The sequence below is a fragment of the Passer domesticus genome, chromosome 1, assembly GCF_036417665.1.
Source record: "Passer domesticus isolate bPasDom1 chromosome 1, bPasDom1.hap1, whole genome shotgun sequence".
In the NCBI taxonomy this organism is placed as follows: Eukaryota; Metazoa; Chordata; class Aves; order Passeriformes; family Passeridae; genus Passer; species Passer domesticus.
The window spans coordinates 154,066,804-154,093,041 of NC_087474.1; the positions used below are offsets into that span (position 1 = coordinate 154,066,804).

General features: G+C 43.9%; 1 protein-coding gene across 5 annotated transcripts in view; it reads right to left on the bottom strand.

The window, feature by feature from the left end:
* ST3GAL1 (ST3 beta-galactoside alpha-2,3-sialyltransferase 1) overlaps window positions 1-26,238 on the bottom strand; it is a 92,766-nt gene that overhangs the window by 37,956 nt on the left and 28,572 nt on the right. For 4 of the 5 annotated variants that reach the window (XM_064397782.1, XM_064397765.1, XM_064397774.1 and 1 more), the window contains exon 2: window positions 19,284-19,524. The exons of the other annotated variant lie outside the window; for it this stretch is intronic. The gene's annotated coding sequence lies outside the window, so the exon portion shown is untranslated. The remainder of the gene's footprint in view (window positions 1-19,283; window positions 19,525-26,238) is intronic. 5 annotated transcript variants of the gene reach the window in all.

Below are 26,238 nucleotides of genomic sequence, written 5' to 3' on the forward strand. Positions count from 1 at the left end.
TTGCATGTTACTTCAAGTTGTCCAGACATCTTTGGATGAGTGAAGAAATATCAAGCTAATTAAGAAATGAAAATAGAGCTATCTTCCTGATGAGCAAGCAAAGAAAGAAAAATCCTAATAGTACTAGACAAAAAAAAAATTAAAAAAATAATTCAGAATGGAAGTGACAGAATTCAGGTAGCATTTGTAGCTGTGCAAGGACAAACAAGGAACAGCCAAAGCACCGACTGTTTCCATTTGTGGTACTCCACATGAGATGTTTGGGGTATGAGTTTGCAGAGACACTGAGAATCCACACCTCACTGTTTTCCACAACTTCTGACACTCAGTGCCCCCAGGCAGGCAGAGCAGAATCCTTCAGGATTGGTTTGCTGTTCCCCAGACTGAATCACACAGTTCAGCAACATCCAGCTTTGCTCTGACAGCATCTCTGGCCACATCCATCCACAGACATCATGCCCCTCCCAGCTGACACAGGCCTGGCTCCCTCACTGTTTATGGAGCTCTTTGGGAAGGTGTCACAGAGATGGACTGATCACCTCTGGTTTTATTTCCTGATCCAATGACGTTCACTTGCTGTGGGAGGAGAACCCCTTGGAGGGGAAGGTGGCACAAAATAACCAGGTTATTCAACCTCCATGACAACTTGCTCATGACAAGCCCTTTTTTTTGGTAATCCCTCCATATACCACCACACACAAGACTGGTGCCAGCTCTGCTTTGCAGATGTGGAAGGTGAGTGAGCCTGCAGGCATCCAGCTTCTTCTCACCATTACAGAGCTTGAGGTAGAAATGTAAAATCCATCCCTGGCCCCCAACTCTGCTCCTAACCCCATTTCTCCCCTCTCCCAGAGCTGTTCAGCATTTTGACAGTAAATCAGCAGAATGGGGAGCTGGTGCAGTAGCAGACTCGTTAGTTTGCCCTCTGCAGCCCCTGCACACCTCCAACCTGCAGCTTTTTCAGGGCTGTGTTTCAGCCTCTGAACACTTGTTAGGCAGCCATCCCTGCCAGGGGTAAAAATTAGTTTAAAATGGAGCTGGCTGCTGTTCCCATCACTCTTTGCCAAGTCCGATGCCTCCCTCAGCAGATTTCCTGGCATAGCTGGACTGAAGGAGAAGCACCAGCTGTGCAAAGGCTCCTGATAATGGCCATTTAGTTTACAAATGCATGGGTAGATATCTTAGCACTAGGCAGGTAATGGGAGATTCAAGCCATAAAAACATGTTTCAAGGCTTCTTTGGTCTAATTCACATCCGTGTGCATGTGACTGTGGCAAGTGGAGCTGAGTTCTATGGACAAACGTTGTATGGGAAGTGCTGCAGCCCAGGGCACTGCTGGCAGTGCAAACCTGCAGGCACAGCAGTGGAGTCTGGGGCTCCACCAGAGACCCTGGGTGCCCCCATCTCCAGCTGCACTGGGACACTGAGCACCCCTGTCCCTTGCAAAGGCTCTCATTTTGCAGTGGTTACAATGGCCCCTGCTCGAGATCCTTCCTATTCCCACACTGATACCAGCAGAGCTGCTAATTTGAATTACTGTCCCCTGCTCCCACACAATAATTTCCATATATACAAACTCCAGAGTTAAGGGGTTGCATGATGCTTTTTATAACTTTACCACCAGCTCAGTTTTTAAGAGCCTTTTCTTGCACTGTTGTGGACAAGATTAACCTCTGCAATTTGATTGTGCTGCTATGGCGGTAATAAGAAAAAGTAATTTCTTTTTCTTAAAAAAAGAAAAATCAATAATTGGCATTCCTGTGTAACGTCTCTGACATTAATTATAAATAAATGTTAGACCTACTAAAATAAGAAAGTGAATTTATGGCAGCAGGTTGCATGCTGCTGCTGAAGCCTGTGTGGCTCCTGCGATACAGATGCAAAATATAAAGTCTTGAGGACTGCAGTTTGTATTTTATTGCCTCGGAAAATAAATGTGTAAATAGCAATAAAATGCACAATTATTTAGCACAAAGCCAAAAGACTCTGCAGCATTTATAGGCTGATGGATGGCTTGCCTGCCTGCTCTAATTTTCCATAAAACAAGGAAGACAAGGATGGAGGAAAATAAACAATGGCTGCTGTCACTGTGATTAGCTGCGAGGCGCCAGGTGAGAGCAGCAGCTCTCTGGAGAGGGTAACACTGAGCTGCTCCAGCTGCTTTTTGCTTCAGGAATGGAGCCCAGATTGCAGCCCTGCTTGGCAAGGGCAGCTGAGCAGGGAGGCAGGGTGGCAGTTCCCAGGGTCAGGATGTGCCTGGTGCCTCAGGCAGAAGAATGGAGCAGCCTTGGGGTGGGGTGAGGAATTGGTGCCTGCAGTGGGAGGAGGGGGTTGTAGGGAGCCCTGCCACAGATTGGTTTCTGGACAAGAAAAAAGACATCTGGCCCTGATAATCTTGGAGGTATTTTAATGCCTCTATGATTCCATGAAAGTCTTGCTGGTGCCGAAGTCAGTGGTCAGGTGTCAGGGGTGTCACCCATGACACGATGAAGCAGGGAAAACCTTAAAAAAATGGGTGTAAAAAGGTGAAAGTCCTTCAATGTCATCTGTTAAAAAGCAAGGAGCGGGGGGCAGCATCTGAAACTCTTTATGGGATAAAGAAAGCTGCAGGCAGAGAGCTACCAGCTGGTTCCCTGGCTGTGATTCCATGACCCATGGCAATGCCTACAAAGGAGCCACAGGGCTCCATGCTGGGCCCTGGCAGCAGGAGCTGCCTTGCCTGGCACCAGCCACCACAGTTATCTGCTGCCTCCACCTGCATCTAGAAGACTCCTTGCTATTGTCAGCCACCCTATTCAAGGGCATTCCTGAGTGTGACACAGGCATATATATATATTAACAACTTGTTTCTTATTTGTTTTCTTCTAGCTGTGGAAGTCCATGTAGGCATACAAGCCCAAATTTCACGTACTGCCTTTCTCTGGGTCAGAGAAGCCACATGCAGCTGTTCACACCTGCACAACCCCTTTCAGGCCACTGAGGTTGCAAAGACATGGAGCTGGGTGCTTAGTGTGATATGAACAGCAGGTTGCTTATGCAGGAGCAGTACTCCTGCAGAGGGTGATGTAAGTATCCTTGTGGTGATGGGGCAGGTGAATGGAGGTGCTCAAGCTCTTGAGTCACTCCCCACGAGCACCCAGGACAAGAGCCAGGAGGTGCAGCTCCAGCCCATCTCTGAGACAGAAGCCTCAGTCTCATGCTTTCAATGCACACTTGTAATTTTGGAGTTAAATTCTTCCTGAGTGATCACAGTGCAGAGTCTCACTCCTGCCACTGGAAATGTGGAGAGCCTCACTGTGCTGGGTTGACCCTGGCTGGATGCCAGGTGCCCACCAAAGCCCCTCTGTCACTCCCCTCCTAAGCTGGACAGGGGAGAAAATTATAGTGGAAAACTGGGCTGAGATAAGGACAGGGAGAGATCACTCACCAGTTACCATCACAGGCAAAACAGACTGAACTTGAGAATCAGAACAGGACAATGAGAAATAACACCAAATCTTAAACCATCTTCCCCCATTCCTCCCTTATTCTGAGGCTCAACTTCACTCCTGATTTCTCTTCCTACTACCCAACCTGCAGTGCAGGGAGACAGGGAATGTGGGCTGTGGTCAGTTCACATTGTCTCTGCTGCTCCCTCCTCCTCAGGGAGCCAAACCTCCACAGACTCCCCCAACATGAGTCCTTCCCATGGGCTGCAGGTCTGCAGGACCCCTCCACAGGTGCAATCCTCCAGGACCCAGTGACCCCAGGGTGTGCGGAGCTGTTCTCTCATATACTCCCTCCTCTCTCCTCTGGCTGCTGCTGAGAAGCAACTCTTCCCCCTTCTTATGCACATTGTCCCAGAGGCACTACCAGCACTGCAGATGGACTTGGTCCATTTTGGAGCCAGTTGGCATTGGCTCAGCTGGACATGGGGGAGAAGCTTCCAGAAGCTTCTCACAGAAGCCACCCCTGTAGTCCCCACACTGCCAAAACCCTGCCATGCAAACCCAACAGACTTGCATTCTCATGTACTGGGCTCCCAATTTAGACACTGAAATTCAGTGCCTAAGGAGAGACAGTGAGAACACAGTGCAGAGGAAAGAGATACATTAGCTGACAACAGAGATTTCTTTTCACTGCTGGACTTGTCAGTGTATTTTGAGCCTGCTCCAACTTCACAGAAAGCCAGCTGAGTCTTTCAAATTATTTCCACCAGCTGTTTTATCCAAAATCCCTTTTTAAAAACAATTAAGGATGAATTTTAGTATTGCTCCTATTTATAACAGTGGACATTACATGAAGGACAGCTCCTATATTCAACAGAATCAAGACAAAACCCCCCAAAATAACAGAATAGAGACACATGCTGTCTATCCACATCAAGTCCATTCACTTCAATGGAAACTCCAGAAGCAGGTCCTGCAAGAAGGGTATTACTCTTGCTAGAGGGAGTGTCCTGTGAAGGACTCTTGATGTAACTTGTCAGACCTAGTTCAGATCACAAAGTCAACAGAAAAAATTCAAGTAACACATGGAACATCTTTCATCAATTACCAAGCTCCAATGTGGAATCAAAAGAATGTTAAAGACTGAGTTCTGCTTTTCCTCAAACATTTCTCTGTGTAAGAATAAAAAAATAATCAGTAATCATCAGTATGACTGTCTACTTGGATTTGAAAGCAGATAATGAATAGTACATCCGTTTTTCACTTATTAATATAACTAAGCTTGTTGCATAAGGTCTGCTTATTTTTGGAAAGCAGCCCTTTCTACCTGTCCCAACAGCACATTACTGTGTTGGCAAGAAGCACAAGCTTTTGACTGAATAAGAGAATTTCTTCAGTTTGAACTCACTTGCCAAAGATTTTGTCTTGAAAGTCTGGGTCACCCATTTCAAGAGTTTTTGAAGGAGAAAGTCCCCTTGACCAGCTTTGCCACAGCTTCCATTTCAATTTGGCTGTGTGTGACGCCTGCAGTTTATTTATCTCACAAATTATTACAAAGAAAATTTTGGCAAAGAATCTTCTGCCAGATCACTCTCAAGAGTGCTGAGAAGACACTTCTCCTTCTGCCTAAATCTGCTCAGGACAAAACCTGTTGCTCCAAACCCAGGGTTAGACACAGAAAATGGTCCATGGTGGCTTTCATCCCATGCCTGTGATGTTTGTGCTCCATGGGGCTGAAGGACTGATCCTGAACCCTGCAGAGGATGAACACCCCAGAATAAATACCCTTGCTGGGATTGAGCCCTAGGAGATCTCATCCCTGCCCCATAAGCAGATCTGCAACAGCTGGGGACTTCCTGCAGGGTTCTGATGGCTTCTCTGCACTGCTCTGTGCTGGCTCTTAATAAGTGGATAGACTGGAGGTATATCCTGAATAGTCAGTCCTACTGTGGCTGCCACCCAGTGTTTATGTTCCTTAGTCCAAGTCCCATAAAAAGCCCAGGTGTTGGTCTTGGAAAGATAAATCAGCATTTCAGTATTTACTCTTGCTTCCAAGAGGTGCTATCAATCACATCCAATATGTATTTTATAGTGCTTCTCTCTTCCTCTGCCTTATCACTGTACAAAACTCGGGGCTGGGGACAGAACACCAGCCTGTATCTGAACGCAAGCAGTTACAGGGCTTGAGAGTCCAGGGTGTTGTGGTGGATCTGTATCTCTGAATGGAGTTCTCAGGGGTTTATGAAGACAACAAAGACTTGGGATGCCTTAGCCCTGCTGTGGTCATAAAGCTGATAAAAAGGAGAAGACCAAAGGCATTTACCTTTCCAACTCTGCTTAGTCTAATTTTGTCCTAGCAAGGGATAGTCAACACTGCATGAATACAGTAAAATAACAAATAAGGCATTAGTTGGCACTTTAAATAGCTCCTAATGTCCCTCCACAGCCCTGCAATGTGCCGTCATCACTACAAGCCAGGCACCAGATGCCTTTATTTCCTTTAATTGCACTGAAGAGACACTGGTCTCAGGCAAGGCTTTGCCCAAAGGCAAGACTGATCACAGCCCCTTCCCAGGCAAGGGCTGCTCTGAGATATCATTTTCCCTTGCACTGAAAAATGCTCCTAGCTCAAAAATTCATGGCATGGGTTCAAATGTCTCCTAGAAGCTCTTTCAACCACAGCCACAAATATGGTTTCACTCTTCAGATGCTGCATTGGCAGCAAAATCAAAGCTTTGCCACTGCTTGGCCATTCCAGTTTAGAAACAATTTTTTTAGTCAAGATTTCTCCAGTCAACCAAATTCCCACTAGTCATCAATCACAGCAGCCTGCTCAAATGAAGGTGATACTGTGAATTTGTCTACAGCAAAGCAACCCCTTGATTTTGGTGCTCTTGTGGCTTTTCCTCAAAGGTAAATTTCTTCACATGAATCACTACACAGAATCCCTCTGTCTTCCAGCTTGCTATTGAACCATCCAGAAGGCAGCATTTAAATGCAAGAAGGTAAAACAACAGTATTGACTGTCCTTCGTCTGGGTTTATTTAATTCTCTACAGCAAACAGTTTGTGTGAATTGCAGTCCTGGTAATAAAATCGTCTTGCACATTTGCTTATAGAGGGTCACCAGGGAGAGCAAATGCACCTGTACTCAGCAATAAATGTTTGATTCTGTGTTGCACAGCAATTATTCAAAATGAGAGAGACTACTGGATCCAAGACTGCTGCCCTTTAGGACTCAGCATGTCAAGTTGCATAGCTCTGTACTTTTTATCCAAGTGCATTTCATCTCCACAAACTTATTACTGGGTGATATTCCAGTCTTTCAGCCCAAGCTGCACCAAGCTTGCAAAACATTTGACTACCAGATGCCTTTTCTTTGCTATAAGAGGCATTGCTTTTTTATTATTATCATTCTTTATCAATATCCCATGGCATATGAAAGGAGCAAAATTTAAAATGCATGGGTGGTTTATTCCAAGAGGACAGAGAAAGGCAGAGATTTCAACTGAATCACGCCTAAAATTGCTTCATCCCTGGCTTTAAAAATGCCATAGCTTTAGTCATCAAGAGGAAGTTATGATGCTGGCATATATTTATTTTCTCATGTTTTTTTGTACTTACTTCAGAAATTTATCAGGAATGTGTTATTTTTCTGTCTTCTTAAATTAAACAAGGAGCCATTAATATATTTTAGAAATACATCCTTCTGTAGATACTTTCTTGACATTTATGAGTTTTCTAGACTTGCACTTGATGTACTTTTACACATTGCTCAGCAAAAGAGAAATGTAGCAAAATTCCACCGAGCTTTAAGTGCTTGCAGAGATGTGAACCAACTTCTCCTTAAAGTAAGATTTAATCAACACAGTGCCACCCCAACCCTGACCAGATGATCAGTCACCACAGCTTTGAGCAATGTCTTGAGATGTCTGAGCTTACACACAATTACAGATCACTTAATCACCAAATTTAATCAAGGTAACAATTAGGCACTGCATCCTGTTTAATGCACAAGGATGTGAGCCTTCCAGCTCCTGCTGCCAGATCGGACCTGAACACAGGAATGGAGGTAAAGAATCAGCAAAGTCAACAAACTATATCCATAATTATAGAAGAAAAGCCAAACTCAGCTTGCCAAATCCTTAAGAAATCCAGTTTTTTGTGCCAGTTGAAAATCCAAGCCCCTATGATTCTTTCAACAACTTATTTCTTCAGAAGACCAACTTATTATTTTGCATTTGACCAGGCTTGAGCGATAAAGCTCAGAGTCCTGGCACAGTAGGTGTTCAGTGGGTGCTTAGTAAGCACTTTCTGCTCAGATAAACCCTGCTCTGCAGAAGGGATGAGGGGGGAAAGGAAAAGCTCGATTAAGTGACTTTTTGAAGGTCAAAAAGCAGAATATAAATCTGTCAGTCATCTCAGCCACTGCACTACACTGCCTCTTGCATCAGCTTTGTAGGTCCAAGAAAACAGTTACAAGACTCTACAGTTAATACATTTTTTGAAGCACCCCATATTAACTGTAAGCTAAGCAAAGTCACTTTCTGGGATAGATTCTATTAAGAAGATTTTTCCCTATTTTGCTCCAACTTCAAAGTGCCATGAGAGTCTCCTTGTTAGAGCCCAGTGACATCCACACATCACTGAGCTGGAGAACAGCTCTAGCAGCAATGCATCTATAAACATTAAAAAGCCCAGAAACATGAAGGCTTGCAAGAAATAATGGAGGGCTGTAGAAAATTGACTAGATAACCCAGTAGGCCACATCTATTTCTAAATTCTACAAACCCTCTATGTTAAAAATAGGATGAAAAGTTTGGGTTTTTTTCTTCTTTTAAACCAGTGGGGATATTGGCTAACATTTTATATTCAAAAAGTGAGTAACTTTTAATAAGGGCCACCAGGAAACCAACTCCAGAGAGTGAAGGGGAAGTACAATCCTTTCTTTACATATGTGAGACTTAAAAAAAAAAATAAAATAAAAGTAGAACTGAATGATGGTTACATTTTAATCTTCAGAGCTGCTGTTAGCTGCAATAAATCCCTTTTGTAAAATTGGTGTCTTGAGCTGCAAATTCTTATCAAGAGTGTTATTATCAGCCACTGTGGGACTGTGAACAAGAATTCTCACTGTATTTTAATGGCTGCTGGCCATATCCATCAAAAAGGGGACTCTAACACACATACAGTTATCATTGTTCAAATTTTAATGGATATATGGTATTCCCATTCATTATTCAAGTGACATTCAGATACAGTTTCAGTCAAAGCTGCCTCTTCATAAATGTTATTAGCTACAAATGTGCCTTTAATAAAATATTACACTGTGCAAAAATAAAGCATTGTGCTTAAAATCAAAGGAAAATGAATGGCAGAAACTAAAATCCACAGCAATACAGTCTGAACTTCTTAGTCAGTCAAAAACCTCTTTGATTTTAATGATCAGTTTCTCAGAACCAGCACAGGAATGCAGGATCAGGCCCACTGGGCACACACAGGACACAACAAAACACCTTCTGCAAACTCTTGTGGCTTCCATGCAGAGTGCTACCTGATAATTTGAGTCAGAAGGGGTCTATCTGTGGTCAGCCTGACCACAGCTCAACAATACTGTCTGCAAATCCAATATACATGGTCCTCTGGACAACTTTACATTCATTATCCAACTGCTTGGACAGCACACCTTGGAAAACCCTCTGTAAATGAGTGTTGTATATGGTTTAGTGCCATTAAAGGCTCTGCTCTTCTGATGGATGCTCTTTTTTTTTTTTAATTAATTTGTGTGTTGAGGTATCTTAAGTTAGGCACTCAGAACTGAAACATCCTAAATCTAATCAGGCGGCACATGCTGGCCCCAGACTCAAGCCAGGAAACACCTGTTTATTTTCTCCAAATTAACACCAGCTCAGCAAGACACTTAAGCACACATCTAACTTTGTAACCACAGGGTTGTTCCCCGCTCCCTTAAATAGTGCAGATGCAAATGCTCTGCTGAATCAGTTTTATAAAAATCCAACAGCAGTGAGTAACAAACACTGTGACTGAGCTCTGCAGCCAGGAGGCTGGAGCATGTTGCTGGGATCTCAAACACAGCATCCCCACTAATGCCACAGGGCTGTCCCCACTTCTCTGCATCCCACTCAGTTCCAGGGCTCACAGCCACACACTCCTCCTCTCTCTGTCTGGGAATGAGATGTATTTTTACATAGAACTTAAGTATTTTGCAAGATATATCTTGGGTTTCCCTGCCCTGCTCTTCTAACTGTGCTTTTGAGATGGAAATACTGTCAGCAGCAAGGCTGTGTGTCTGGAGCAGGAGGGACTGGAGCAGAGGTGGTTTACTTCCCAGAGCAGAAGGTTTTTCTTCTGCAGCAACTCTGCATGAAACTGGATTTATTTCTACCAGGATGAAAGAACAAAACACTTCAGTGGTGCTGGGAACCAGCCCCCACTAGGTATAGACAAAACATGCAGAAGATGAAGGTAAAACCAGTTCCTGCTAAACCTGGTCAGCTCAGATGGAACTCTGGACTCTGCTCAGGGAAAGACTCAGAGACAACAAGAGGATGCCTGACTGCAAACTTGTGCATCTAACTCCTCCTGATCAGCAGCCCTCTTCCCACACCAGCACCTAACTCTACAGAGACTTTGTCATAAAAGAAAAAAAAAAAACAAACCAAAGTAATAGCAGTGGTAATGTTCCCAGAGTACCTGGTGTGATGTCCCTCCTGCATCTTTACAGAGAGCATTTGCTCTATACCTCATGGCTGCATACAACAGGATCCCAAAAATCACTCATTTTCCTCCCTCTGCCTGTGCTTCCTTAGAGCTCCCACACTGTACCTGTTGTGCCCAACACACATGGATGAGACAGGCTTCTGCAGAAAGTCAGTTTTGTTGAGAGAAAGACTGAAGGACATCCTCCCTTCCCACCACTGAGGGCTCTGCTCAGGCTTACACCTGAAGGATTAATAATCTGTGACTAAAGAACACAGCCAGCACTGGTTGTTATGTTTTTGGAGAGGAGGAGGAACTTGGGAGGTACTTTGGGGTGAAGATTTGAGCTGAAGGATCTGGAGTACAAAACAGGCACTCTCTTTGTAGCCTGAGGAAGACCTTCAAACAGGTGTGACTTCATGCACATGGAGCATCTGGCCTTGACTTAAATAAATGACCTTAATGGCTCAAGAAAAAAGACCAAATCAATCTCCTAACATCAGCCAATTCGACAGCTTTAGGGTAAGGACCATCAGCATCAAGGAAGATGTGCCCAGGCAGAGATGCTCAAGGACAGAGTTCAGTTTTATCAGAGTAAATCTGGATTAATCCAACTGGTTTTGATGCACACTCATCCCAAATAAGCACACCAGTTTTTCTGTACATCAACAATGATTTTTTTTCCCCCTACAATTTAGGTCAGGCTTTCAGATGTCAACCATTTGATCCTAAAGATTCAATTTCATAAAGAAGTTTCAATGGGAAGTTGTTATCCCTCCAGCCTGGGTGGAATCTGTCACCGCTGTTGTTTTAAAACGTGATCATAAAAACACACCTCACCTAGGTTAAAAAAACAGCATTTTAATCTTGAAACCCTTTATATTATGCAGGGTTATTTCCATGGAGCCAGAGAGAAGAAGTACCCTCTTCACTGCTGCTCCTCACTTGGAGTTAAAACACTTTCCAAATCCTCCATCTACAAGCAAGGTGATTTCTCATGCCTTTGCTAGCTTTAAAAATAAAAATTAAAGCATTATTAGGAGTTAAGGGTCAGGTATATATGCAGGCAAATATTTGGCAATGACTCCACCTGGAACAAAGAGATTTTAAAATAAATTTTTTAATGAGAAGGATGGAGAAAAGCCAAGCAGAAGTTGCAGAGGACACCTCATTAAAGAAATTGATAAGCCCAAGTCAGGTCAATCTGTTTAAGTAACTGAATGGCTTCAGTCAGATTGGAATAGATCTGCAGCAGCACAGTGGGAGCGGAGGAGGAAACCTCGCAGGGAGCCATAAGTGTTGCGTAAAAGTCGGTAATTTTGCAGAAAGTTGCATCTGTGGTTTACTCACTTGGAAGAGAGACATCTCACACGAAAAGAGCTGAAGGAGCTGTAGGCAGCGAGAGCAGCCACACTCAGCACAGAGTGACAGGACTGTGGGACCTCCCCTGCTCAGCCACAGCCTGCACGGGGCACAGGGGCCCACCAAAGAGCCAGTCTGGCAAAAAAATAACAAAACACTAAAGGTAAGGCATGAGCCAGAGCCTGGCTTATTTTTACACCTTTGCAGCACTGACAGAGTTTCAGCAGGAAAGAGGAGCTGATTTTCTGCCGGAACAAAGAGCTCAAAATATGGTTCTCATTTTGAAACTGAAGCTCAGGGGCCCTGAAAGGGAAAATGAATTCTTGCAGTTCACGAGGACCGTGCTGTGAACCAAGCAGCACCGTCTGGTGTCCATCAGGATGTCTGCCCTGCTTCTGCTCGTGTGCTGACCACAGAGTTATCACTCACTTCAGGATTTCCAGGATGCTGAGAGCAGCACAGCCACCAGCATGCCACGCAGCCTGGCTGGAAGCTGCCACAGCCAAACAGCATCTTGCTAATGAATGCTGCTTCCAGGGCTCTGCACCAGCAGCACCTGGCAAACTGCTGCTAAACTCTGGCACCTCATCTGCAGGTACCTGGGTGACCTTCCTGGTCAGATTTTGGGGTTTATTTCATCACTGAGCAGAAGAATAATGTCTTTAAGTAAGTGCATGGTTTGATAATAGGTTAAGAAGAACCTTGGCTCAAAAAAAAAATTAAAATAAACCCAGTGCTGCTTTTATTGGGCAGATCTCAGCAGCAATACCATGGGAGGTTTTGTCGTGCTTGGACTTAATCTGCCTTTTAGAGATGATGTAGAAGCAATTATCGTGATGATTAAGAGGCAAACACAGCGCAAATGGAGTCCCTGTCACCCAGTCTGCAGGCAAGCATTAAACTTTATAATGTATGACTGTACACAGTAATGAATAAGTACATCTCTCAGAGGCTTTTGTTCCTTGCAGCTGTATTCTGAGGGGCTTGGTGCAGTCCCAAATATTAAACATCCCTCAGTAAGCCCTCAGGAGCTATGAGGTTTTGAATTCTTTGAATAGACCTTCTGGCCTCAGCACTGGGAATCACACTTCAGTGCTTATCCTGCTAATAGGAAAATTAGAAAAAAATATTAAAACATGAAGGGAAGATTCCCACATTGCTACCCAACCCAAAAAAGGAGGCATTTTAGTGAAACACCATTAAGATGACCATGACAACATCATTAATCTTATCAACACAGCAATAACGCACAAGACTAAAACCTGCAGCATCAAAGTGAAACCCATTTATCTGGAACTGAGCAGATTATATTATAGCCTGGAAAAAGGTATTACATCCCAAATGAAGGTTCTCCCGATTTTCCAAAAGGGGACATGTTAGGCACATACTTCACCAGGGATGTGGGGATCCCAGGGGTCCCAGCCATTTTATGCTGCACCAACATCACTTGCACTGCTCATGACAAACAATCAGAGTGGTTTGGTGTAAGATACTTAAAGTAATGGAAGGATACTTAAAGATCACCCAGTTCCAGCCTTCTGCTGTGAGCAGGGACACTTTCCACTAGACAAGGTTATTCTAAGCCTCACCCAACCTAGCCTTGAACGCACACCAAGGCACAAGGACCCTCAAGCAACCCACCACACACACTAATGGTTCCCCTTTGGGAGGAAAGGAGCTACACAGGTTGGAGAGATGAAGATTTTAGCCAGGATTTTGGATGGATGATTACTACAGACCATTAAGCTGCTCTCCTCTGGCTGGATTTATTGTTGACTCAACAAAGAAACACGAAGGGGGCTGGGTACCTGCCAGGGCTGTGCAAAGCAGTCGAGCCAAATTTATTTAAAAAAACGAAAAGCCAGTGTAAAATCAGAAGGAAGCCACAGATACTTGTTTCCTCTTGCACCTGCAAAACCAAAGCTAACTTCTCTCTCAATGGGAAAACTGCAAGTGCAGAAGCCAGAAACTTGTGAGAAATACACCCCCTCCTTGCCACCACGAATATTGCCAGTGGATGTTTAAAAAATCCCATCTCCATCACACACTTCACTTCCCAAAGTTGAGCACATTTTGCTTCACCTTCTCCTGGCAACTTGCAGCTCCTTTTCTAGGAGGTATGACTGACAAAGCAACGAGAAGGGGGAAAAAGCAAACCTGACAAATGCCCACGTCCCCACGGCAGCCAGCTCCGAGCAAGTGGACGCGGCGGGAATCACGGGCGTCTCAGGAGTGCTGAGAGATGGATGATCTGGATCTGCAGAGAGCTTAGGTCTGTCAAATGACTTCTGCAGGCTTTGTGCCAGAACGAAGCAGAATGAAACAGAGATAATCCGCTGAAAGAATGTCCCATACAGCAGAGGAACGGCCAGATGCTTCCTGTGCATGATATTTCAGCGTAGCATAAGATACAGATCAGGAAGAGGTTCAGCAAGGTCAGCAGCAGCAGGTCAGAGGGGCAAAAAAAGGTTAAAAGAATTGGAATACAACAAAGCAAAAGCAGAACTACAGGGCAAGTGCTTTGTGCTGGGAAGCTGTGACTCCCTGAGGCCTGGCACTGAGAAAGGGCACTCAGAGCACCAGAGAGCCACCTCGGAGCAAAGCTGTACGTGGGTGGATGGTAATTTGGGGTTTTCTGCAAAGTCAAATATTCATTAGAGGTTCAGAAAAAACCTTGCAAATAGGGAAAGCATCATTCCGAAAGAGACTTAGTATTCCCCAACTTGAAATGCAACTTTTGATTCAAAAGCTTCCAGAGTTAGAAAAAAATAAAATAAAATAAAATAAAATAAAATAAAATAAAATAAAATAAAATAAAATAAAATAAAATAAAATAAAAATCAACATGCTAAAATGGAATACAGTAGAGGTTTCTTTGCCTGTTTTTTTTCTGGAAGCATCTGAAAATCTAAGGATCATCCATAACAGTCATGTTAGACCTCAAACAACTGCCCACAACTTCGTTTTGTTTCTTTTTACACAGTTCCTTAAGTATCTGAAATTAGGTAATTAAGAAAATAGTGCCTCTAGCAGACATCTGGGCTTTCTGTGGTCAGATTTTCCAGCTAAATCATGTGCTATTTAGCAACATCTTTCCTTGTCTTCTAGTATTTTGGTGTCTCAGGGGATTTTAGATCACATCGTAACTAAGGCTATAGCTGCCCAGCTAGTGGCAAATAATTAGAATATTATGAGTTGAACACACAGAGAGACAGACAGCAGAGTGTTGAGAGCCAGAGGTGTGATGCAGAATTACAATACAAAATCTTCTGAAAATGAATCGTGTTTCCACATCCCTCAGCTGCATTTGCTAAGCCTTGCTCCTTTTACTTCTCTGTGACTGACCAGTATTTTTGGCTTTATTCTTTTACATACTTAGCTGTTAACAGAGAACAGAAATAACGATTCTCTCCTAAATAAATTTTACTTCTGCATACCCTCATCCTTTCCTGACAAAAGCCAACAAAAAGCACACTTTTGCAATGACAGTGGACGTGTGTAAGAGCAGCGGGCTATCAAATTAAAGACAAATGCGTTATAATATCAACACTGACTTGCATGCATGGCAGAGCTGTCCTGCTGAAAAAGGAGCTAATGAATCCTCTGCTACAAATCATCAGAAAAGTGCATTTGAGCAGTGTGAACAAAGGAAAACAGTTTAAATGACAACTGTTCAGGAGAAATTTCCATCCTCAGGTTATCGCCAGCAGCTGGTGTTCCAAAAGACCACCAGAACGTTATGAAAGGCTCTTTCAGGCAGGAAGAGCCATTTCCTCCTTACCCCTACGGAGGCAGCAATGCAGCCCAAACATGAGACACAGCACCTGGTGTATCAGAAACCCTGCTCTCCTGGCTTACTCAAAACTACAGCACAGCAGCAAGTTTCAGGGTCAACGAGACTCTGATGAAGCATCACCACTCCACTGGAAGTTGAATGTTGCTATTCTTTCATTTGAGAAAAAAAGAACACCCTAACATTTGCCCTGTGCAGAGGGCTCATAGCATCCTTTCAATCAGGGGATATGGTAAAGTAATAAATACTTGAGGAAGCTGTTTCCTCATGGGGAAAAAAACCACTTTGAAAAGGGTTCACTCACTGCACGTGTGGGCACTTGGGATGGGGTCAGTCTGGACCACCTACCCATGGTAGTGTACAGGGGATGTAGGCAGCAGGAAGGCACCCACCAGCTTTCAGCTGAGCCATGGATCTGAGCACAACTGAGTATTTGGGTTTTGACTCTGTTTCATGTATTCAGGTTTTATGCAAAAGAGTCTGGGTCCTTGGTTCTGCAGGACACATCTCATTCAGACAGGCTGGTGATTTTTTTTTCCTTCCTACACAAAGAGGAGCAGATCCTATTCATTTTGGACCATAAGGAAGCTTCTCCATCTCTTTCACATTTGTCTAAAAGGAACACCTACATGTTACATATTTTTCAAAAGATAACATACACACACACACATATATATATATATATACACATATATATGTTTTTTTGTTGATTTGGGTTCTTTTAATGACACAAAAGAAGCAAGGCAGCATGGCCCTCACTGACTTTCATTAAGGTGCAGACAACTCAGTGCTGTTTTGGCTCTGAAAGTCTCCCATCAGGTTACTGGCTGGGTTACTTGGTGCTTCAGTTCTCCACAGAAGGTAACCACAGAGCCAGCATCAGCTCCCTCATTTAGATACCCCAGGCTCTGCCCTCTGGCCCTTGCATCCCCAGCTAAGAGGTTAAGAGGATCTCACTCCCAGCTGTGCTGGGGCAGGACCCAGCTGATCTCACGTCACACCTCAGTGCCCGAGCAAGTCATCAAGGCTTCTTTAACTGTCAGCACAGAGGAAGTCCCACCTCCAGGGCCTAGTTTTCCAATGCCTCCTCTAAATGAGACAAATGACATATTAAAGTATCTATTTCTCACTGTGACCATAAAAGGAGGACAGATTACCAGGTCTGACAGCAGCATATGCTTTGCAGATGCTTGCACTCTGTCAGATGTGCCCAACATCTGCACTCTGGAGTATCTGCACTCTAAGGAAGCTCTAGCACAGGAAAACTCTCATTCCTCCATCAGGAACAGGAAATGTTTTCACCTTGTACTATGCTTGTTCTCCATGCACTCAATGCTTTTCATTTCATAAGGAGAGCAGTCTTCTCCTGATTGAGAGAAACTGGAGTATTCTTAAAAGAAAATTAAGATTCAATTCCCTCAGAGTCTCATTTCTGCAAGATTGTTTTTACATTATGGGGTTGCAGCAGGGTATTATTCCCAGTACTGATTCTGCCAGTGGCTGTATCAGATAGTAGTGAGGAGAAGGGGCAGATGGAGTGGGAGTCTTGGCCATGAGAGCCACATGTGCCCACATAGCCCTGGAGCGAGATGGAGAAACCAAGCCCCACCCTCAGAGCTGAAAGGCTGGGCTTGTCACCAAACATGAGCATGGTTTTCCTTCATATCTTAAGTCATCCCACATGTTTTTGCTCTCCACTTTGCTTTTTAAGGAAATAAGTCCCAGAAGCCAGGTGTTTTTCCTAGCTGTTTGTTTTCTTGGCTCCTCTGATCACTGGCTCCAATTGACAGCTTTCTCTTGTCTCTTTCTGTCCTCACCATCAACCCAGGACACCCAGGAGGAAAGTGCTCTGAGCAGCCTTGCCTGAAAAGCCACAAAAATGAAGAATAAAGACACGTCTGGGAACAAAATGTACTGGAGTTGGAATGTTCAGGAAGCCCTGAAAACCTAAAACCACCTTCCCTGGCACGGGTACAATTGCCACATTTCAACCTCCCCTTCCCAGCACTGGGACCAGGAGGAGAGAGAGACAAAACAGTGGCAGGCTTCATCCTGCCAGAGAAGAGTTTCATGGTGGCAGCTCTCTCCATCACTGCATGTCAAGCACAGTAGGAGAACATCTCTGAGTGGTCACCAGAGTCACTGCAGACTGTACAGCACCTCAGCTTACGGACCTGCCTGGGCAGCAGAAATTCCTCGGGCCACCAAGGAATTTTCTGCTTAAAAGGGTGACACCTTTGCAGTTGCTTTGGGCCTGGCAGCTCTCCAAACTCCCATCCCCTGGGGCCCTGCTGTGCACCTGGGTTGATTCCTGCACCTGATTCACTCCTGCACCCTTCTCTGCTCAAGGGTCATCGTGGCTGGGTCCCACCTCTGCTTTCATGGCAGGCAGGCAGCAGCATCCCACCTGGATAACGCCTCCAACAGTGTCCCACATCTTTCCCATGCTGACAGCAAATCTTGCTGAGGGACATCTACTCTCAGCACACTGTCAATCAATTCCTGACATCTGTAACCTTATCTGCTACGTACCAAGATTAATCACAGAATGGCTCAGGGTGGAAGGGACCTTTGAGATCTTGTTGTTCCAAAGCCCTGCCATGGTCAGGGACACCTTCCATTAGAGTGAGTTAGTCACAGCCCCATCCAACCTGGCCTTGAACTCTCCCAGGAATGTGACATCAACAGCTTCTCTGGGCAGCCTGTTCCAGTGTCTCCCCACCCTCACAGTAAATGAGCCACTCATTCTTCTCATCCAGTACATTAAAGGCTACAGGGCTGCAACTTGCAAAACCTAAACCATTTAGTTAAAATTCCATCTAAACCTGCCTCTGTTTTTCTTTCCTGTACATCAGATGGCAAGACAAGTGCTCTATTTCTCTTGTTGAAGATTGGGACCTCACAGTGTAGACCTAGCTGGTTTTTATTATTCCCACACGCAGCAAAGCTCTCCTTCCCATTGTTACCCTCTCACACCCCGCCCCTGCACGGGCAAAAAGGATGGAGAAGAAGGTAATGACACAAAACACAAGGTTTTAACCTGAAGTTTATTCCTCTTTGGCTGTCTGAGGCTGCTTGAAGCATGAATCCAGTTCTGCTGTTTAAAACAGGAATTACCCAAGTGACTCACATCTTGCTGAGAGAGAGACTACTGGCTTTTTCATCATGTGCCAGTGCTCAGGGCATGCCACTTGTCCCTGCTTACAGCAAGAACCCAATTCCTGCAATTTATTCCTGGGTCTGCTGTGGATTGCATGGCTTTGGGGAAATTGCAGTAAAAACTGAAAAACTTGACAATTTTAAACTGATGCTTACATTCTCAACAGCCTCTTCCTGTACAGATTGTTTAAGCTGCAATGCTGAAGCTGAGATTTCAAACTTGTGCTTATATTGTAAGTTTCATTCACATAGTCATTAGCAGCATTAAATTGGGGGAGAATCTGCTATGAAACTTAATCAGCTGGTACCATGAAAAAGTGCTGGCATGGCTGTTTGATGCTGTGATAGAGGCTGGTGCTCCAAACCAGGAGAGAGAAGAGCTTTTCAAGTTCTGCTCATTATTGCTTTGCAATGACACAGGAAACAGCAAGGGTTTAAATCTCTAAATAATTTTTCATTCAGGGATTTGGGAACAATCTAGAGGATATAGAAGTTGTTTTGTTTTGTTTTCTCCATTAAATGCTTCATTAAAGTGCTGCTCATTTAATAACAAGCTTGGGAAGAAAAAAAAGGAAATAAGTGATGTGTTTTTATGCAAAACCAAAACTCTGACACCTCTTTGCTCTTGTGCTACAAACAAGCTTGCTTGAGTTGCAGGAGACTTGGCTTTGCATAAGAATGTTTCACAGAACAAGTGGGAAAAACAATTTTAAAACAGAAGGGAAAAATTAAGAGGGAAAACACAAGATAAGATGGCCAGATGAGCAGTTAAAGACTCCAACACCTTGATCTTGGCACATCAAATAGAATGCATCTACTTACATGCAGCCTGTGCCCTCTTCCTAAAAATACTCTGCCGACTTGGTGCAGATACTTGATTTCAGATCAAAGCACTCTCAAAGGTTGTTTGCTTTTTTTTTTCTTCCAGCCACTTCCAGTCACTTCCTCAAGTAACCCTCACTGCTCCAAACACCCCTCGATGCACTGAATACAGAGCAGCACTTCACATTCAAGTTTCAGGGCTGTACATCACCATGACTGATCAGACTTCAGCGAAAAGACTCTGTAACGAAAATTTCAAGAAGAGGGAGGATTAATTTCGGTGCGATAGCACAAATCAGTCTTCATTTTGGATTAATTAAGTCCAGCAGCTACAAGCCTGGCAACAAACCCAGGGCTGCTACAGGTACCCTGCAGCAGTGTAAGCTGCAAGCTTTGTGACTAACAGAGATTTATGGTGGGACTCTGCCCAGCAATCCCCAGTGGTGAGAGCATTTCTGCAGCAGGCTGCCCAGAGCAGTGGTGGGTGCTCCACACCTGGAAACCTTCAAGGTCAGCACAGACAGGGCTCTGAGCAACCTGATCTAGTGGCAGGTGTCCCTGCACCTTGCAGGGGCATGGGACTAGGTGATTTCTAAAGGTCCTTTCCAACACAACTCATTCTGTGTTTCTAGGATTCTTCTCCCTGCCAGCCTATCCCCAGGGTCCAAGGCAGAGTATGATATTTGTAGGTCAGAGGAGCAGCAAATACAAGAAGCAGCTAATGAAGTCACACTGGCCATCCAGGCAAAGTGTGGTGAAATCCTGGCCATGGTAAATTTGGTAAAAGCTGCAAGCAGAGGAAGGAACTCAACAGCCTGATTTGATGTGGCTGGTTATTTTAAGCATAGTAAAAAATGCATCGATGATCCTTGGTTTAATAATTGAGAGCATCAAACTAAAACTTCAGGCCAAATTATGTTCTCATTTTAGTTCATTTAGATCTGTGAAAATGAATTGAATTACTCAAGATCTTCATCGATGTAATAAACCTGGTCATTCTGGCACTGCAGTCCATGGGTACTCATTACAGCAGCTAAACCACAGCCCTGCTCCAGATGGCTTGTCTCTACAACATAGCATACATCCAAGGCACTCCAAAAACTAATCACCCACTGATCATATCACTTCAATTAAAAATTACTCAATATTTCCAATTGCTGGCATCCATTTTAGAAATAACAGAAAATTACAAAGTGCTTGGCCAGTAATATGCAGCCTTTCCTACACTGCAGAAATGTCAGCTAAGCAACATTAACCAGTTCAGCAAAGCAGTAGATTTTATATCTGGTATGTGGTGTATTTTAAAATTGCTCCACCTTTACATCTGCTGTGGCAACAGGGACCAGCTGAGAGTAGAGACAAACAGGGAAAAATGTCTCTTACCCTATAGCAGTAAGCATATAGATGGAGAGAATTTTTAGAGAATTTGATTCAATCAAACAGCAAAAGCTTCAAAGGAAGGGCCAGTATCACTCTTTTCCACTGAAGAGGACCCAGGTTGACACACACATTGCTGCAGAGGCAAGACTGAAGGAAGGGAGATCTTTGCTGAAGAGTGAGGGATTAACCAGTTCTCATTCTCCCAGTAAATCCCACATTTGCTTACATGGCACTTACTCTGGTTTATAACAGGTAAATATAGAAAAGTAGAGAGATGTGGACTTGAGATGATGATGACTATTTTATGGAAAACAGAAAAATGCAGAGATCTCACTACAGAGTTTTCTGGGTTACTCATATGAACAAAATGTAGACACAAAGCCAATTGGGTATTTTATTCCAATGCCAACTCCTGAGAGCTTTGCTCATCAGCTGTTTCAGCTTGACTCAATGAAGTCTCACCTCAAGAATACAGTCATTAGTTCCTCCAGTCTCTCCTGATAGACAGGCAGGGCTTACAACAGCCATGGTTAACAACTTGGAGTGACTAGAAATAAAACTAAATACACCTTTGAGAAAGTAGCAGACTTTCTTACTTATTGCAAGCAAAATGAAGGGTATTTTCCAGACAAATGACTGTGCATGTCAAATTTGTTTCAATATATTTAATGTCATAACCATGCTTTCAGTTGGAAAGGAAAAAGCAGCTCATCTCCAGAGCAGGAGCAGATGTTTGCATGGGGTAACTGAACCAGTGTGAGCAAAATCTTCCTGTAGTGAGCCTTTTTGATAAGTGTCCCAGAGGTTCAGTGTTTTTCCCATTGTGCTGGGTGAATCATGGGATGTAGGCATCCTACAGTCCATAAAGACAGGACCCTCCACAGTCACCTAACTACTGTTGGAGTGTCTCAAACTGACATGGCAAAGAGACAGTTAATAAGGAATGTGAGCTGATAACAGAATTCAAGAACAAAATCTAAAAGGAAATAGGTGGGCCATTGCATGAGGCTGCCCATCTGGTTCCCACTGAATGGCTGCATTTAGTATGTTCAAACACTGCAAATGTGTCACCACACCAAAACTGTGCTTTGCAGAATGACAAACATGACCTGTTCATTTGAGAATATGCACAGGTTTATAATAATTTACCAGTTTCCTTTAGAGCAGCCCCATGAAAAGGTGTTTCAACTTTCCCTTAATCTCATTATAAACACAGCCTTAAAAATGAGCACGTAGACAACCAAAACATGAACAAAAAAATATTAATTTGAGGCTATAAAGAAGTTGGCTTGATGACTTAAAGGCAACCTGTGCTTTCCCACCCTGAAACTGTGCATTTGCTTTTGGTACCTGTCTCAGTGAACACTAACTGAACCCGTGCTGTTAAAAATCTATTTTCTTCTCAGCAGCTAAGTATGACATAGCCTTTTTTCCAGAAACCCCAGTATTTTCAGCTAACAGCTTCACACTGTTCTAGGTTGCAGACCTCTTCTTACAGATGCCACTCATGACCAGATACTCAACGTACTAACTTATTTTTGCTTCACTGCTAGCAACCAGAGTCGTGGCAGGTCATTAAAGAGATTTGTCTGGCTGAACAGCTTCCAGAAGTGCAATGAAGTAGTTATTTAATATCCTCAGATGAAAGATGCTATGCAAATGCAGAGCACTGTGTTGCACCAAAGAGCACCCTCTGATTACCTCCTATTAGTCCAATAGAGGTAAATGGTTTTGCAGTGCCATTTCCCTGCTAAACAAGCTGTAGTCAACTTAGCTTGACAAATTTAAACAGTTAACCCACGGGAACTCAGGTCTCCTTCTCATATTTGCAGGTCAGCTGCCTTGAGACAATGTCTGAAGCACAAACAGGCTTTCAGGGCCAGATTCTGGTTTCATTCAGGATGGTGTAAATCAGGAATAATCCCTTCAGAGATTAGTAGGAGTGAGATCAGATTCAGGCTCTTGGAATTAAAAAGTACCAACCATGTGCTTGTGGGCTTATTCTAATTCTGCTAAGCACAACACAATTCTCTTTCATGTCCTTCTCCCATTCTGTCTAAAGCACTCTGAGCTGAAGAGCAAATGATGCCCTGCTCTGAACACACTGCAGAAGATTTTTGGCATTGCAAAATATTTTTGTCTACAAAGTTCTTAAATAAGCCTTGTGCTTTAAAAAGAAAAAAACCAAAACCCAACCCAAAAAACCTCCACAAATTGACACCAAAAAAAGGAGAAAAAAGGCCACCTTCAAATTACACAAGCAGAGTGAAGATATGTTTAAAGATCCCCCTTACCCCCAAACTATGAAATTAACTACAGTAACCATTTTAACAAGAAATCAACACATTTAATTACTCTATTTTACAGCATCTGTCTCTGTTTCTGGGCATATATCAAAGGAAAGAACAAGCAGAGCCTTTGCCGGATGCCTGCAGCATCCTTTGGAAGCATCTCAACGGAAATTCCAGCATTGCTACAAATTAATGCAATGACATCTGAAAGTTACTTGTGTCCTTTCCCTGCCACTGTCTCCTTTGGTAGGTCAAGCAATGAAAATATACTGAAAATGACTGACCATGCCAGTCAGCAACTTCTTTATTTTTAGGTCAGCTCAGGAACCACCTTTTCACCACCTCAATGAAAAGTTCATCTCTGTTCAGCTAAACCAAAAGGATGTAACTTTTGCCATTCACAATGGTGTGGTGCATCCCTGCTAGCACAGTGGTTTTCAGTGTGCTCTTAGAGAATCCTGGTCAAAGAAGCCAAGTGACAAATCTCCATCCTCTTTAGATAAAGATACAAATCCCACAAGTGATGGGGAACTGAAGTTACCCACTGAGAAGGACAGCATGAGCCTGCACAAACACTGCTCCATTTGGTGTGGAGTGGTGGCTGATTTGGGCCAGTATGGGGCTGTGTTTTGGGTGGTTTTCATGGTGGTGAGAAGCCAGGGAGTCCATGGGAAGCTGGGAGGAGACACAGCCAGGACAGGTGGCCCCAACTGACCAGAGGGATATTCCAGACCATGTGATATCCTGCTCAGTGTATAAAGTGGGGGAAACAAGGAGGAAGGGGGGACATTTGGGGTGATGTCCATTGTCTTCTTAAGTCACCATTACCTATGATGGAGCCCTGCTCTCCTGGAGATGGCTGAACACTTTCCTGGCTGTGGGAATTAGGAAATCATTTCCTTGTTTTGTTTGTGCGCATGGCTTTTGCTTTCCCTATTAAACTGTCTTTATCACAGCCCATGAGTTTTCCAGCTTTTACCCTTCTGATTCTCCCCCCGGTCCGCTGGTGGGGGAGTGAGAGAGTGGTGTTTTGTTGCTGGCTGGGTTTAAAGCACAACAAGTGTTTCAGTCTCTCTGCCATGATGTTTACATCATTTAATGCCTCCTAAAATAGCCCACTGGGCAGGCTGAAGGATGTCTTCCATGATAATGCCAGTGCTATGGCTTTGTTCTTCACCTCCTGAAAAAAAATCTAAACCAATTTTAACTCTCAACACCTAAGACACTCTCTGGGTGCCTGCTGCATGCCCTAAAGATCACTCACCAGGTTTGAAATCTTTCACCATGTGCTGCTGACAAGGATCCCTTGTCCTGTGGCCTGTCAGGAACTACATCTTGTTAACCATCTCATGTCCCAACAATCTTGGACAGGAAGTTGAAATTCAATAGGAGCTATAAGTAGACTGGGAAGGGCTGTCACACTAGTGAAAGAATTTCCTTGGGGAAGGGAAGAGCAAGAAAGAAAATGTTGTTTTTACTCACTTTCAGCTAGACTCTTAGACAGTGATGACTGATGGCTCTAAGGAAAGGGCTCTGCTACACAGATGGGAGAGTCCTGTTGGCTTTGGGTAAGGGAACTACCATTGACAAGCTTGTTCATACAAGTGCCATGTGTTTTACAGACTATGAGAAGCCACAAGCTTTGTAAACCTCAGTAAGCAGATGTCAGCCTCAACAATCAATTCAAATACATGTGCTGAACAACATTCCCATGCTCACTCAGAGGGAAGCATGCTGCCCTTGCTGATTTCTGAAATATTTTGGTCTTGCCTTCAACGCTCTCCAGGTAATGAGCAGATCAAACTCTAATGAGCTCACTACACACGACAAGTCTACACTCAAGGTTACTGAGCACGACCCTATTCTCTCTTGGACACAGGGGAAAGTGTTATGCAGCATTTTTTTCTGACAGAAGAGAGTATCATAAACAAACCACAGGACTTGATCCAAGAATGAGAAACACCCTCCTTTCCTTGGAAGTCAATATTGTTGGTGCCAGGCAAAACAATGCCGACACTTACCTGCCCAGGAGTAGCAATCAGCTCACAAGAGAGCACAGCAGCTGGAGGGGGAGAGCTGAAAGACTGGTTCTGACAGCTATAAAAGCAAGAGATTTTTAATACTCAGAAAAAAGTGTGCTAATAACAGAATTTCCACCTCCAAGAACTCGAGTTGTCAACTGAAGTCTGATCAGATACAAAAGTAACAAAGGCAAATTTGGATGGGTTCCCTTTGTAGAGATGAAGGACTTTGAAAGAGATACTTTTCAAAACAAGCAAATCTTTCCTAGTTTTCCCCTTAACCCTCGGGCACAGGGGGCAGTGGGCCACATGCCAGTGTTTAAGTGAGCAGGGTGTCAGCAGGTGCCACAGCAGGTGGCACCAGAGCCAATGGCACCAAGTTTCATCCTTGCAAAGCCAGCTGTTTTCTTCCAGGAGTGGGAAGGGTTAAATGCCACCCTGGTGATCCCACCCTCAGGGTGTGCCCCTCTGCCAAGCAAGCCTGAAACTCCCACAGCAAGTGCAGCAAGTTGCCTTGTGGTCTTGTTCCAGCTCCAGTCTGTTCCGTGAGAAGCTCCTCACTGATACCTTCTGCATATCAGAGCCACTAAATTTCCAAGCAAGACAGTAAAGGTGTAAAAATTGTACTGGCAGACAGCAGCCAGACTCATAATACTATTTTCCAAATTCAGAGACATGCCAAATGTGAGATTAGTGCCTCTGAGAGCAAGGCAGGGGAGAGTTACACCTTAATGAAAAGCTGTTTTCCAAAATGGAGCTGTGCCTGGTGGGTTTATTACATAAAATACAGAGGACTTCTAAGTTTGCATGGGGTAAGATAAGTCAGAAAAAAAGACATTTTGAGCAATGCTTCTTTAAAAATTCACAAGCACACACAAAAAAAGAAAACTCAGGTGTCTCTGACAGCTTGCCTGAGGAGGATCTCAGGACTGCTTTCTGCTGCACTGAGACATAACTCTTGGTCCAGCTTGTTCCCATAAGACAACTGTCCTTTTTTCAAATAGTAACTCGAAAATGGGGCAAAGTTCTTAGGATTGTTTCTCAATTAGTGTGATGACAGTCACCACAGACAGGACTTGGGTATTTTAAGCCAAGGGGATACAGGGCTACTGTCACTGGAGTGTGGGAAGCTTTTTTCCAAGGAACAGTACAGACAGTAGCCACACTGAGCACTCTTGTCTTAATCTGGTGGAATTTTAGCTTTATATAGCTGGTGAAGGGGCTGGAATACAAGTCCTATGAGGAACCAGTTGAGGGAGATGG